This window comes from Rhinolophus sinicus, chromosome 17, assembly GCF_057876585.1.
Source record: "Rhinolophus sinicus isolate RSI-liver-muscle chromosome 17, RSI-T2T, whole genome shotgun sequence".
In the NCBI taxonomy this organism is placed as follows: domain Eukaryota; kingdom Metazoa; phylum Chordata; class Mammalia; order Chiroptera; family Rhinolophidae; genus Rhinolophus; species Rhinolophus sinicus.
This window is the reverse complement of record NC_142517.1, coordinates 159,949,587-159,965,353: the sequence shown is the minus strand read 5'-3', so window position 1 is coordinate 159,965,353 and position 15,767 is coordinate 159,949,587.

Here is a 15,767-nt window from a genome sequence, read left to right as displayed (position 1 = left end):
TTTTTGCTGTGAGTGCTGGGATCATGTCTCATGAGACCAAAGAATGGAAACACGGACCAAGGAGAGGGGAGGAGGTTTTTTTTTAAAAAAGAGGATAGTTTGTTGAAAGCAAAGGTAAGAGCTCCGGAGCGGGAGGGGGTCCCGAATTAGCTATTATTACTACTACTATACTATTTTCTATATATATGAATAAAATGTAGCTGTAAAGATTAAAGATCATTTAGGTAAAGTGTCTGGCCCAGTGCCTATTTGAACACATAATGATTATTTTGTTTCTCTCTAATGTAAAATCAATACATTTCATCTTTGTATAATTTTAGAAATAACTTGTCTGTCATTTTTATAGAGAAGTTATTGGTGTAATACTCAAAACTCCAGCACAGTTTAGCTCTGACTCTTGCATTACGGCTACTAAATAAATTACCAAAAGTATCTATGTAGTGAGGGTTTGTCCTAACAAAATGATAGGGAAAAGCCACAAATATTAGGGAAAATACAAATATTGAATCACCCCACAACTGCCTATATTAAACTCCACAATTTTAAATGGATAAATTTTTATTAAAGATCTGAATGTTAGCATAAAATTATAAAAATGTTTTAATAACATTTAGTGTTTTTCTGATTATAAAAGTAATACATAATGATAGAGTTTGCAACACACAGAAACACAAAGGAAAAAATAAAAACCACTTCAATAATTTTAGCCTTTTTGTGTCCACATATATTTACTTTATAAGATTTGTATTAAATAGTGTACACATTGTTATCCCATTTGCTTAACGTTCTCTCCAGTCTTCACATTTCCCCAAGTCTTTAAAAGTCCTCAAAATATTTTAATTGCCATATAATATAATATGTATAAACCACAATTTGCCCATAATTACGCAACCAGTCACCAATTTGGAAATTTCTAACTTTTCTCCTGTAATTCATTCTTTGAAGAGTATTTATTGAGTGCTTACTACATGCTAGGTGCTGTTAGGCATAAGACAAGTGGTGAACAGTAACTGTACATATAAGGTTTTGATGCACATCTTTGTAAATACACTTTTGATGGCATCTTTCATTCTTAGACTGAATTCCTAAGACTATGGAAACATAACTTCAAAAAGCATTTGTTCTGCTTCAAAGACAGAAACTTAAATACAAACTTAAATAAAATTCTGAACCGTAAAATATTAACTTTTTGGAAAATTACCAACAACAGATTTAATATTTATTTTGTGCAAAGTGTGAACTTACCCAGAAGATGCTTGCTCGTTAGTGACTGTGAAACATCAAGGGCATTTGAAGTGTATTGACTTTGGCTTTTACCTCTAATTCTTTCCAGGATTTGCAGGTTTTCTCAATAGTGTGAGATTGTTTGAAGTCTATGCAAATTGCCCTACTTCCTCCTCTCACAGTTAAAATGTTAACTATTTTATTTCTAGCTTTCCTCTTGTAAACATATGGCTTTTCTGCATTTCTTTCATTTACTTTCCTGTGTGAATCACTTTGTATCTTCACACTTTTTAACCTGAAGTAGATTTCTTTCTTGTAAACCCCAGTTATAATATACACATTCCTATATGGTACTGAACTTAACGTGCCCTGTAGTTAATTTTGATCAAGAAACCTCATGTAAATTAACCAACGTATTTAAGGAATTTCATAATAAAGATTACTATTAAAAGTGATAACCACCCCCAACACACACCATACACACACCCTACTATTCTTTGACAAATGTTTATATATAAGGTTGGAGCATATGAAATTGACGTTTGTGGATTTAAAACAGCCAAATGACAACTTCATGTAGTTCTATCTATATAAATATTTCATTAACTAGTTTATAGTTTTTCAACTTTCTCCAAATATTGAACTTCCTCATTATCATACTAACGATTTCCTTTATTATGGCACAGGATTGTGTTTGCTTTGACTTTCATAAATTCTGGAATCTATTCTACAATCTAGTCAGTAAAATGCCATAAAATGTTTGTTTATTATTGCAGAGACAGTAGAGGGAGTCTGGAGCCAAAACATTGTTATTTTAGGCCTCATGTAAATGATGATTGTCTTCCAATTCTTGATGTGTGGATGAATTTAAATACTAGAGTATATATAAAATAGCAATCTTTTTTTTTAAAAAAAGGTTGGTTGTACCCAAATAATCGCTTTAACAAGATAGAAAGGGGAAGGTCGGCTGGCAGTTCAAGCTGGACCCCATCAGGGTTCATACTAAGACCAACCTGACTGGAATTGTCCCGAGTGATGCTGGATACAGCACACTGCCACACTGACATATTTGTGCTCCATAATTTTCCCCTTTTCAACTCATAATGTCAATCACCCACTTCCCTGGGCATTACATCATGATTCTTTAGTTCCGCAGAACTTCAAATATATGTTACCATTTCCAATTGTGTGTCTTACTAAACTGATTGTAGTTTAGTTGATGGCTTCCTCTAGACAAATAAGGAGGCACTTTGATCCTGCCTTCAACTCACATCCTGTTAGCAAGGTTTCTAATAAATTACCAATCCTTTCACAGAGTGGGAATTTTCATTAGCCTTAATTAAAGATGTTGTCTCTTGCTGACCTCTCCTCAACCATCTTTATCCTCAGTCCAATCTTTTGTTAATTTCCCCGGCCCTGGTGTTTGTTATAAAGGGGTCCCCAAGTAAATTGATGGTCTACCACTACTCTTTACTGTAGATAGTCTAGGGAGGGCTCCAAGTCCTGGATGTAACACGAATCACTAAATCTAGAGATAAGCTGGAGAGCCTCTCTATATAAAATCTAACAATCCACAGAACATAGGTAGAATCAATTTGCCACAGCAGAGTTTCCTAAACTGGTGTTAAGGGGAAATTCTTCTGCTGTGTTAATAACATGCAGAGAAAAAAGCATTCCCCAGGGGGAAATGAGTTTGTTTGTAAACTTTTAAACAAGGTTTTGTTGTTGTTGTTGTTGTTGTTGTTTAATATAGGAAGTCTCAGAGGCTTTAATATGCTAATGTACTTTGTCAGTCTCTCAGAAGGAGATTTTTTTCATGTATAGCTTTTCTCAAATTTACTCAGGCAGGAATTTCACTTCTTTTCTTAGCATCATTTGGGAACTCCTGGAATACCAGATACCTTCTCCAATTTGAAGATAATGATGTAGGAATATTTTCCTGTGATTCCCCAAATGATGTAGGTGATGTTGAATCTGCTAGCAATTTCTGAGTGTGGGCCAGGATCTAGTCTCGTGAAGCCAAAGAATGGAAACACGGACCAGGGAGAGGCAAAAAGTTTTAAAAAGAGGATACTTTATTAGAGGCAGGAGAAGAGGTTGCAGCTCCGGATCGGGAGGGGGTCCCAAATGGGGGGTGCCCCATGACTGAGGCAAAAGCTCTTACTTTTATACCTTCCCTTGCCTGCTTGGGGAAGGGGAGCTGTTTGAAGAAGGGAACTTGTTTGAAGGGAACTGGCGCCTTCTAATGAAATCTGTCTACCAAGTTTGTTCTGCTTGCCCATCCTAAAGGAATTAGCAAAGTAACCCACTCTTTATCAGATCTGCTCCATTTGTCAGGCCAAAATGAATTTTATGATTAACCTCAAGGCCTTGTTACATTATGTCCTGGAGCGAAGGAGTGATTTCAAAACCTGAAGTTTTAGGATATGACTGTCTTTGTTTATTCCACCAGGTGACCTCCCTGTCTACCTAGGGACATGCTAACTCTCCTGTGTCAATAGCTCCAAGTGAGAAAAATACGCTGTCCCTCCCCAACTTAACCAGGAATCAGCTAATCTAAAATTTTAATGGAAAAAGCAAATAAATATGGGAATTTTAACCAACTCTATATTGAGATGAAGGGTGATAGTGAAAAAACTAAGTATAAGTAGGATTTTTCATGAAAGCTGGAAAAGTAAATGTTGGGAAAAAATATCCCATTAAGGTGTAACCCTCTTTTTTTTTTTAACTACCTCTTTCTCTTCAATTGATAAACAAGGTTAAGTGACATAGCCTTAAAACAAAACGAAATTAATCAAAAAACAGGACACTTGGCACTCGACATTGCCCTCTTGTCTCTGCGTGGAGGAGTCTTTTTCCATATCAGCATCCATATTCTGAGTTATCGCTGAGCCCACCTTTCCTGGCTCTGTCTGCACAGTGCTGCTGGAACATTTGCCCCCGCAAACGGTGTCAGATTCAATGAGAGGATCTTCTGCTTCTCACCTTACTAGTATAGCTCTCTGCTGCATTTGACAGGCTTACTTTTCACCCCTTTTGGAAACACTGTTTTGTCTTTCCTGCACCTCTTTCTTCCAGTTCACCTCATTCCTGGGCTTCTTTGTGGTGTTTTCTGCCTGTACCCACTGTCTAAAACCCTGGTGTGCCCCCAAGAGCCCCTCCGCTTCCCACTTCACACAGTCTCCCTGGGGATCACATCCACACTAATGGCTTTATCACTGACATGCCTACGGTGCTAAACTTTCCACTGAGCTTCAGGCTCATATAATCTAACTATATGCTGGACAGATGTACTTAGATATCCCATAGGCATCTCAAACTCCACCTGTCTAAAACCGAACTTACCTATTTTTCCCTCCGCTCCAAATGTCACTGAGTGATTGCACCTTCATATCATTAAATACAATAGGAATTTTTCATCTTATCTCATGTGACGTTTCAGCCATATTCCACATTGTCGGCATTCCCTCATTCTTGGAACACTGCTTGGTTTCTGTGGGTCAATTCCTGTTGCTGTGACACTATACCTTTCCACTTTTCTTCCCATCTCTTTAGTGATCACTTTTTTTCCTTTTTTTTGCCAGCTTTTGTTTTTCTACCCAATATTTAAATTTTGGAGTTTCGAAAGACTCCTTCCTGGGTTCCTGCATCAGTGGTCTATTGCTGCATAACAAACCATCTCAAACGTTAGTGGCTTAACAAACGCAAATATGTTATTTGTTCATGAATCTGTGGGTCAGCTAGTTGGATTTAGCTTCGCTGAAGCCAAAGCCAAATGGTCACTCATGCAGCTACCGTTATCTGATGGCAAATAAGGCCTGGATGACCTAAAATGACCTTATCCACATGTATGGTGGTTAGTGATGGCTGTCCCTCTCATTGTCACTTATCCTCAAGAAGACTCGTCTAGGCTTCTTGACATGACAGTCTTAAGGGCCAGAGCAGAAGCTACAAGGCCTCTTGATATCTAGGCTCAGATTCCCACAGCAGTACTTTTCACCATATTCTATTGGTCAAAGCAAGTCACAAGGCTGGTCCAAACTTAAGAGGTGGGAGAAAAAAACTCCACCTCTTAATAAGTGACAAAATCACATTGTAAAGAGTCATGCAAACCAGGATGAAAGGAATTATGTGGCCATTATTTACAATATAGTACAACCCTCTTAGCTTCTTACTCTGTATTCATTTCCTAACAGATTTTATCCATTCATTTGGCTCATTGTCCATCAATATACCGTCAGTAATTCCCTAACATACGTCTCCTTCTTAGACCTCACCTCTAAACTCATATAGCATGTGCCTCCTTGACCTCTTACTTGGATATATCAATGATACTTCAGGTTCAATAGCTCTAAAACCACATTAATGATCCTCCACCAGAATTGCTTTCCTCTTTCACTGTTCCCTATCTTAGTTACTATAACCATTAGCAAGAAGCCTGGACAAATATCTCTTTTTTGTTCCCCATTTTCATTCCATAACCCAGTCACGTGAATTTTAAGTCCTGATAATTCTCTATACCGTGTGCTTTCCTCTATTTCCACTTCTACCACTTTAGACCAAGCTACCAGCACCCTTTACTTGGATTACTGCAACTGTCTTCTAATGTCACTACATTCCTTCTTGTCTCCTCACCAAATCCATTCTCCAAGAGTCAGAGTGATCTTTTAAACTGCAATTTGAGAACTTTTTGCTCAAGATGACAAACTAGGCACATATGTTTATCACCTCTTACTCCCAATACCCTTATTAAGATAATATAAGAATTAAAGAGCTCTAAATCTACAACAAAGAGAATGGAAATAGAGGGGTGACCATCAGACAGACTGGTCTTAGAGAGTATGATGAGTCAGGAGGTAAAATCTATATAAAAACGTGTTACTGTAGAATTCAGTAGTGTAGTGTGATTACCTTTTCTTTCTTTCACATCTTTAAATTCTCAAAACTACTTGCTTGGTTAAATCCACAAACCTGGTGAAATCCAGTTCTCTACCTTCTTCATGCCTGTATCAGCGCAGCAGACTGTCACTAATGGAAAACACATGACTAGTTTCGTTTCAAATTCATTATGGTTAACCTCAAGGGGGTCATCAATGCTGGCCTATCATAGCACCACATGTCCTTAGTCCATCTGCTCTCCCTCTCTCCTACACCAGTGGTCTTCAAACTTGGTCACTTTCCAAGAAGAAAACAATTTAAGAGAATCAGCTACCAGATCCTCAACATCTGTATGGACTCTTTCCTGAAGTTTTTCTGCTTCTCCTCTCACTTTACAAAAGAAAAGCATACCTCTCACCCATCTCAAATCTCAGAAGTGGCCCCCATGATGTAAGGACCTCATGGGCTAAGCCAAAAGGCAGTTCCTTCTCAGAATGGATCAAAACATCATAAACATTTTGGATTTCCTATATTTTTCTGTTCTAAGTATATTTCAGCTTAAGTGAAACCATTATTAGAGATCGGGCATTTTGACTCATATAGAAATGTTTTCAGTTTTGATACATCATGGGGGCATGGGGGGGGGCATGAAAGTGATGACAGTTTTTGTTGAAAGAGCTTCCTCCATCCCCAGACTATTGTCAAGATTATAAAGCATTCTTGGGGAGAGTCCAGGAGAACATAGAGGATTGGTGAAATATACTGAATGCTAAAAATGACTTTTAAAATGCATTTAAACATTAGCAAATCTTTTTTAGCTATCTTCAGTATTCATCCTTAGGGCCACATTACTAGCTAGAAAGAAAAAAATTTGAACAGCAAATCAAGTTAATAACACTAATATTTTTTTTGTGTGTGTAACTGGAATGATTTCTGGGACTATTTTGAAAAGATACATTAGATAAAAGTTACAGATAAAAATTTTATGTGATTTCTTTCAGATTGTGTATACATTAATGAAGTTACTAACTTTTACTTAATCATCCCAATATATTTATTTCAATTACAGTTAACTTTCATCTTATAAAATGTAAAATAGTGTCTACCTCTTCTAAAAAAAAATGGTTGCTATGGGGGTGGCCGGTTAGCTCAGTTGGTTAGAGCATGGTACTGATAACACCAAGGTTGCCGGTTCGATCCCCACATGGGCCCCTGTGAGCTGCGCCCTCCTTAGAAAACAAAAAAACAAACAAACAAAAATGTTTGCTAGCTTCAAATTAGGTTTTCTTTTTTCAGCTGGCTATCCATTTCAGTTTCATTAAATAGAAAAATGTGATTTTATACGGTGTCTAATAAAATTAATGAAGTTATTTCTAATTTTTGTTAGAAATCTTTGTTAAATTATTTTCAACAGCAGGATGGTAGAGATCAACATATGCACATAAACATAAATGCTATTTCTCTGAAGTGCCTGCAGCCTTTAGGACTTCCTTCTTTTCTTCTATGTAGTATAGTAGTAAAACTGGGTACAGTCACATGTAATTTCATTTTGACTTGCAGCTCTGCTATTGTCAGGTTTATGGACAGAATAGAATTTGTCAAGATTTACATTTGCACTCTGCTGAATATGCAGATAGATGAGCAAAGCCTAGCTTTTTTGAACAAGATATCAACAACCTTTTGCGTTTTCTACAGTTTTATTAAAATCTTCATAGAAATCAAGAAAATGATTTGAAACTTCATTTTTCCAAATTGAAATACCTAAGAGTGAGTGAACATTTTTCTGTTGCCATAATTCAATGTATTGCATGATAATATTTACAAAGCGTGATCATAGGTAAAATCCAACAGAATGAGCTCTACATGCTAATGGGCTGTACTGGGTTACATAGTGTTCTCCCCAAAATTCATGTCCACCTGGAACCAGAGATGTGACCTTATTTGGAAGTAGAGTCATTGTAGATGTAATCAAGTTAAAATGAGGTCAGACTGGAGTAGGGTGGGATCTAAATTCAATATGACTGGTGTCCTTAGAAGAAGGAGGAAATTTGGACATGGATACACACACACACACACACACACACACACACACACACACACACACACACACACCAGGAAGACGGCCTGGGAAGATGGAGGAAGAAATGGGAGTGATAAATCTATAAGCCAAGGTAAGCCAAAGATTGCCACTGCCACCAGAAACTAGGAGAGAGTCATGAAACACATTCTTCCATAGAACACCTTGATTTCAGACTGCTAGTCTCCAGAACTGTGAGGGAATACTTGTTTTGTTTGTTTCAAGACCCCGAGTTTATGCTGCTTTGTTATGGCAGCGCTAGCAACCCTAATACAGAGGCCAGCACATCTGTTCTCAAATTTCCCCACAGCACATTTTAATTCCAACCTGTGAATCAGTAACTGTAACTTTACTCAGTTCCATGGGACCATAAAGGGAATGAGAAAATAGTGTGTTCATTTGTGTGGTATGTCCAAACTAATTCTGCGGTCACTGTTTTCAACTGAACATTGGTGTCTTTGGGAGACAAAAAACTTTCGATTGATTATAGTCTTGTGAGATGCAATCTCCATATATATAATAGATAACTAAAACAGTGACTCACACTGGCTAAAGCTGAGTCCCTGATCTTTCCACTCAAAACCTGCTCTTCCCACAGGTTCCCCATCTTGTTATGTGACAACTCCATTCTTCCAGTTGCTCAGGTCGAAAACCTGACAGTCATTCTTGATTCCAGTTTTTCTCCCCCATCCAACCATTCACCAATCATGTTGTTTCAAAATATATCCAGATTCTGACCACGTCTCATATCCTTAACTGCTATAATCCTATTTCAAGTCATCATCTCTTGCTTAGATTATTTCAATAATCTCCTAGTTTTCCTGTTTTCTCCCTTACCTCCTCCAGTCTCTTCTCAACACAATATCCAAAGTGATCCTATTAAAACGTACATTAGATCCTGTCACTCCACTGCTCAAAACCCTTTCAAGTTTTCCCATCTCTCTTATAGTGAAAGCCAAAATCCTTACTAGGATATATATGGCCCTGCATGATCCACCTCCCCGTCACTTCTCTTTCTTGATTCCCATCTAAATCTCTCTCTCAGTCCATATGCTCCAGGCACACAAGCTTCCTTGCTCTTGTTCAAACACAACAAGCACACTCCTATCTTAGGGCCTTTACTTGCTCTTCCCTTTGCCTGGAATGTTGTTCCCTTTGCCCAGATGACTACCTGTCTTGCTCCCTCACTTCTTTAAGGTTACGTTCTCAGTGAAGCCTTCCCTGAAATTTCAACTCCTCAGCTTGACTCTATTTTCCTTCCTTGGTTTATTTTCTGCTTAGTTCTTTTTACTATCCATCATATTATACATTTTACATATTGATCTTGTTTATTCATTTGTCTCCCCCCGAAATTGAAGCTCCATGATGGGAAGGATTTCTTTCTGTTTTGTTCATGGTTTTATCCCTAGAGCCCAGAAAACAGTGACTGAAACACAACAAACTCTCAATAACATTTATTGTTCAATGGATTATTACAGTATGTGCACTGTATATCGATTTTCAAGTTTAGAATCAGCACTTGGGAAAACAACAAGGTAATCACATTTACAGAGCAGAATATAAATGCTATCAACCCTGAGGATATGTGAGTATGATGTAGAGGTTTGGAGGTGAGAGGGGTGGAGAAGTGAAAGGAAGGGAAGGGATACAAATATCTTCATCCTGCAAAATATCAGAGCCAAGAGATACTCTCTCTGGTGGTTGAAAAAATGGATAAATGGATAAAGCACAAAATTGAAAGTTTAAGCATAATAGAACAAAGAACAATGAGTTAACTGTAGGGATACAGGAGAAAGATGTGGGTGATGATGTTAAGTCACAGCTGTAAGTCAATAGTTAATATTGGCAATATCTGTCTTAGCCTGAAAACAGTGCCTGAGGCAACGCTAGGGGCTAATGCTTTATCAGGAGGCACCATCTCAGCTCTGCAAGAGTTAGGGGAAAAGGAAGACAGGCGGGGAAGGACTGGTAGCAAACACAAGGTGATGACTTCCTGTAATGGCATTGCTTCCTAAAGTGCCATGAATAAACAGAGCTGGTGACCACCCTGTCACGAGGACCTCTTTGGACAGGCTGCATGCCTGCAACAATCCATCAGAGGGAGAACGGAAGAGAAAATGTGTCTGCAATCTCCCTCTAATTTCTTTGCCCGATCTCCCTCTCTTCCATTGGTCAAACTTTGCTGCCTGAAGAATGAACTCTCCCACACATCCAGGTTATGTCACCTGACCCCTGTGGTAGTGTCATGCAGGGTGGCACACGGGGTCTCTGGTCCCGCTCCCCGCATAAGAACGCAGGATATGGTGAGGCCAGAAAGGAATACCCACGGAGCCATAGATAGGGGAGACATACCACTGTAGACTCAGGGTTTGAGACACAGGAAGCAGGAGCCACATGATCCGCAACCCGCCGTCCACTTGTCTCTGCCAACCAACCTCACTTGCTAACTGCATCCGCCTCTCTGCAATCCGCAATCCACACTCCACCCTTGCCAGCCACCATCTTCTTGCTAGCCCCCATTTTCTGCTAGCGTAGCCACGGCAGTTATATTAGTTGCCAATGGCTCACTGGTTACAGCTGACGGCCAACTAGCCATAGCTTATGGCCATCCAATCACAGTTGATGGCCATTTACTACCCCTAATGAGCACCTTTCCACATGAGGGCGAGAGCCTGGAAACTGTACTCCTGCCTCTGTCCCCACAGGTAGCCACTGGGGAAGGCAGATCTGGGCATGTGGCCTGATGGCCTCCCGCAGTGACTCCAGGAATGCAGATGTAGGCAGTCACCACTGGGATGCCCTGGGCAGGGCAGGTTGAGACACTGGGAGAAAGATGAGTTTGAAGAAATCTAAGCAAGCACCTATGATGTGTCTAGTATAATTTCCAAACTTAATAAATCAAAAAATGGAGATTTGAGCATATTTCTTTGGAGATAAGAAGGGTATCAGAAGAATAAAAACAGAAAAGTATTAAAGTGGTTGCCTCTGGGAGTGGGAAAGAGGTTGGAGAGCAAAATGTTGCTTATTATTATTAGCTCTTTTATACAATTTTTTAGTGCATGAATTACATTGATAAAAATAATTTTTGAAACCTCACAAACTAGGTTTTGTCATTCCCCTTTCCCAAATTCTTCTATGATGTTCCAATTAAAGCATATCAAACAACACTATTTCCAATGGGAATATTAGCTCTCGGACACTGCAAGTTAGTACTGCTGCTATCTATATAGTCTAAATTTGTTCTATTGTAAATGTACTATTCAAATGCCAGTGATTTTTGTACTAACCTGTGGTACAATTTTTAAGGGAAAAAAGTGCAATTGCCCATTTTGATTTTTGGAGGTTTCTGCTCTGAATTAAGTTCCCTGGATATCAGGGTCCTGCTGGCTTCTCCTGGCTCATTGCCAGCTGTTCCCTCTCACTTCTGCTCAAGCCACATTGGCCACCTTTCTGATTCTTGGACCCTCCACTCTCCCACCTCAGAACTTTAGCTTCAGGATGCTCCCTCCCCACCTCCCTCAACACACCAAGTCCAGTATCTACTAAACTTCAGGTACCCACATATGACCTATACAATGTTTGCTTTTTTGTGTAATGCCTGCCCTATTATCTTACTTACCATTTTTAAAAACAACTTTTATTTATTTAAGTGTTCTTTTCCAGGACCCATCAGCTCCAAGTCAAGTCGTTATTTCAATCTAGTTGTAGACAGAACAGCTCACAGTGGCCCATGTGGAGATCGAACTGGCAACCTTGTCGTTAAGAGTACCGCGCTCTAACCAGCTGAGCTATCCAGCCGCCCCACCACCTTTTTTTTTTTAAGTTGACAACTTTGCTAAACTTAAAAACATTGATTTAACAAGGAAACTTTGTCTGCTAACAAAAATGGAAAACCACTATCACCTATCATAAATTGCACAAAATAAATACATAATAAGGACAATAATAATATATCTCTATACCATCAGTGGTTCATGGAGCATGCTCTGCAACACCCTGGTTTAGTTACCTGACTTTTTCTCATCTCTGCATTAATAGTTTAAAAGTCACTTTTTTTTCAGGGAAATCTCTAATTCCCTGGATGGGACTAAGCTCCTGGGTTGCTCCTTGACCATTGTTACATGGCACTTACGAGATTAGCACACTTGTTGCTATACATTTGTAGAACTGTTTTAAAATGTCTGGCTCCCCAACTGGGTTTAAGCTTCATGAGAACAGAACCTGTGTTAATTTTGCTCACCTCATTACTCCTGAGCTGATCACAGTATGTGACCAATTGCTAAACCTTATAAAATACTTATGGAATGAATGAATATCTATACGAGATTATCAGCTGAGATTAACCAATTTCCTCTGTTTGCTTTCCATGCCCACCAATCCATCTTCTAACTACAACTGAGTATCCTCAAATTCGTTTTGAAAGGAAGCAGAGGAAAAATCAATAATGTAGGAATGAATGAGTAGATGGATGTCAGGAAGGGGGTGGCCTGGAGCGGCAAGTAAGTTACCAAAAATGGCTGCAACAGTATCTCCTATATCATGTGTACTTCTGCAGAGGGACTTTGTCACTCCCATTGAGAGGTGAGTCTAATTTCTTCCCCTTGAATCTAGGGTAGCGTTTGTGACTCTCTTGAACCAACAAATGTGACTTTTAAGGCGAGGTTAGAAAAGGCTGTGCAGTTTCCACCTTTCTCTCGTAGAACACTCACTGTCTGGCTGCACCCCAGGATATTCCATCACAGAGCCATGCTGTGAAGAGCCCAACCCAATGGTTGCCAACCCCGTTGACCTCAAGAGATTATCCAGTCCTATTCCTTCAGTTTTCAGATAAAGAAACTGATCCTCATAGAGTTACATGTCTTACCTAAAGTTGTGCTATGAGGTTGGTGCTAAAGTAATTGTGGTTTTTGCAATTATTTTTAACCTATTAAACTGCAATTACTTTTGCACCAACCTAATGTTAATTGGTAGCAGACCAAGAGTCTGAACTCCTTTTCCATAAGAACAGATGTGTTAACCGTGCAGTGCGGTCCCCTATAAACTGGAACCGCATCAGCTTCTCTTCCAAGGACATGGTCTTCACCAAAGTTCAAGCTCTCTTTGGCTTTGGATAAACCTTTAAGCTGAAAACTCCCCTCAAAACCTGGATATGGGTTACATAACTAGGCTGGCCAACTTGTTTCTTCCTTCCTCAATCCTTCGTGGTCTCTCTCCCACTCCTCCCTGTGGCTTCTCCCACTCCACCATTTTCTTCCATTTTCCTTTTTCAGCACTGTCTATTGAAACCTCATACATCAACCAATGGCCCTGAGAGGCATAAGTTATGCTTATAATTTGTGAGGTACAGCATCATAACACAAGTGGAAGGGATCATCCAGCTGGCTGGTAGTTATCAGAGAAGCTCAGGGTATGAAACAGAAGCAGAGTGCCCCCATCCACAAGGAGGCATCTCATCAGTCACCACAGGTTCTAAGGAATTACATTTGGAAACCCCTTCATCTCCCTCCCATATATAGATGGGGAAACTGATCTCAGAGAAGTGACGTTTCTATGATCACACAGGTCTTTGTGCCTCTGTGTGGAGCTCAGAACTGAAATCCCCTGAAATCAAAATAGTAGTTGAATTTTTCCTCTTAAGTATCTTATCTGTGGCCGTTTAATAAAATCACTGGTATTCAAGGAGTACATTTTTCATATCGCAAATTTAGACTGTGCATATGGCAGCATAAACTGTAGGGTTGAGAGCACACTTACGGGTGCTCTACAAGTGTTTAGTGGAACGTACTCGTATGCATCTTCTCAAGAGTGGTGCTTTATAGTGTATACAGAGGGAAGAAAATCTAAATAAGGACATACTCCCTAGAGGAAAATAAACAGGCCTTATGAAGACAGTACAGAAACTCAGAATTTTAAAGCCTGAGCTGGGAAGGTGTTTGGAGTTGTTTAACTAAACCCAGGTGAGAAGGTAGGCAATTAGTCCTGCTCCATCCACCCAGGAGCTGCAAATATTACATTTGGAACCATTACATTTAAACCTAGTAAAACTGTTGGTTTTGGTTCTAAGTTTATGTTTCTGTCTGTGTTTTCTAGAAAGCTTTAACATTTCTAGGAAAGAGAGAGGGGTGATTTAACTAAACACGCAGATAGACTGGAGCGCAAAGAGGTGAAATTACGTGATCAAGGGCAAAGATCGATCCATTTAAAACACAGTTCTGTTTCTGGATGATTAATCCTTTCAGAATATAACTAAATTTTGAATCCACTGTCAAGAAAAATGACTACATTAAGAAATTTGCATATGTCCATGTATAGACCCTCATGTCCATCAATCTCTCGGCCAAATATATTAGGATAAATACAGACAATAGAATACCATTAAAATGATTAACTTCATCTTCTATGTTTTAAAATGGAAAAATGAACCTTACTGAAATAGTTCAAGAAGTGAACCACAGAATAGATGCATATAAGTACTATAGTGTAATACTATTTATATATTGTATTATTCATATAGCAATAGTAGCAGATTTATATATTGTATTATTCATATAATGATAGCAGATTTTTTGAGTGCTTGTTCTAAGTTATTTAATCTATATTATCAAATTAATCCCCACAACAACCCTATAAATTAGGTACTACTATTATACTCATTTTGCAAATGAGGAAATTGAGTCTTTGGGAGTTATGATTGCCTGAAATCACATAGCTATGTGTGGTGGAGGCAGTTTACATATCCAGGAAGAGACACGCACTCAAACTGGAAGCCACATGTGGTTATGAACTATATCCAGCACATTGGGCATCTAAGACAGGGCTGGGCTCACTGCAGATGGCTAAAAATGTGTTGTTTTGAATGAATGAACCAAGATGTTAACTTATGAGAGGTGAGAATAAAGTAGCCCTTTTATTTTCTACTTTATTTTTAAAATTTATTTGAATTTTTATGATGAGTATGTTGGGAGAACACTGCTAGTGTTCAACAAATACCCATGCGCTTCTCTATATTTCCCAGCCCCCATGCATCTAGGTGTGTTCATGGGAGTAATTCTTACTAAAAGAATGTGGGTGGAAATAATGTGTCTCCTTTAGTCTGAGGCAGTTAAGAGATAAGGATTACAAGGGACCATCTTTGAAGCTGGTTACCACGGAGACCATGAGAGATCCAGCAATGTGGCTCATACTCAGTTTGCCTGTGTGACCTTATTGGGCAAATGAAGATGAATTTCAGGTTGTTGTTTTATTTGAGAATTCTCTGAAATTATCTTGTTTATTTTGGTTATATTGTATTTTTACTGCCCTACTAGAATGTCAGCCTCCTGAGAGCATGAAGCTTATCTGTCTTGTTCACCGTGGTATTCCTGGTACCTAAAGGTACAGCGGTATTTCAGGTACCTAAAACGGGGACTGCCCCTTGAGAAGGGACCGATTAATACTGAAATAAATGAGTACCTGAATGAATGATGTCTTCTGGGTACCTGAGCATGGGCAAAGCTGGAAAGCAGAGATGGAGTTTTCCATCGCTGCATCCTACGAGGGTACCCTTTAGGTGATGAAAACTCATTTTGAGGACTCCAACAGACACAGC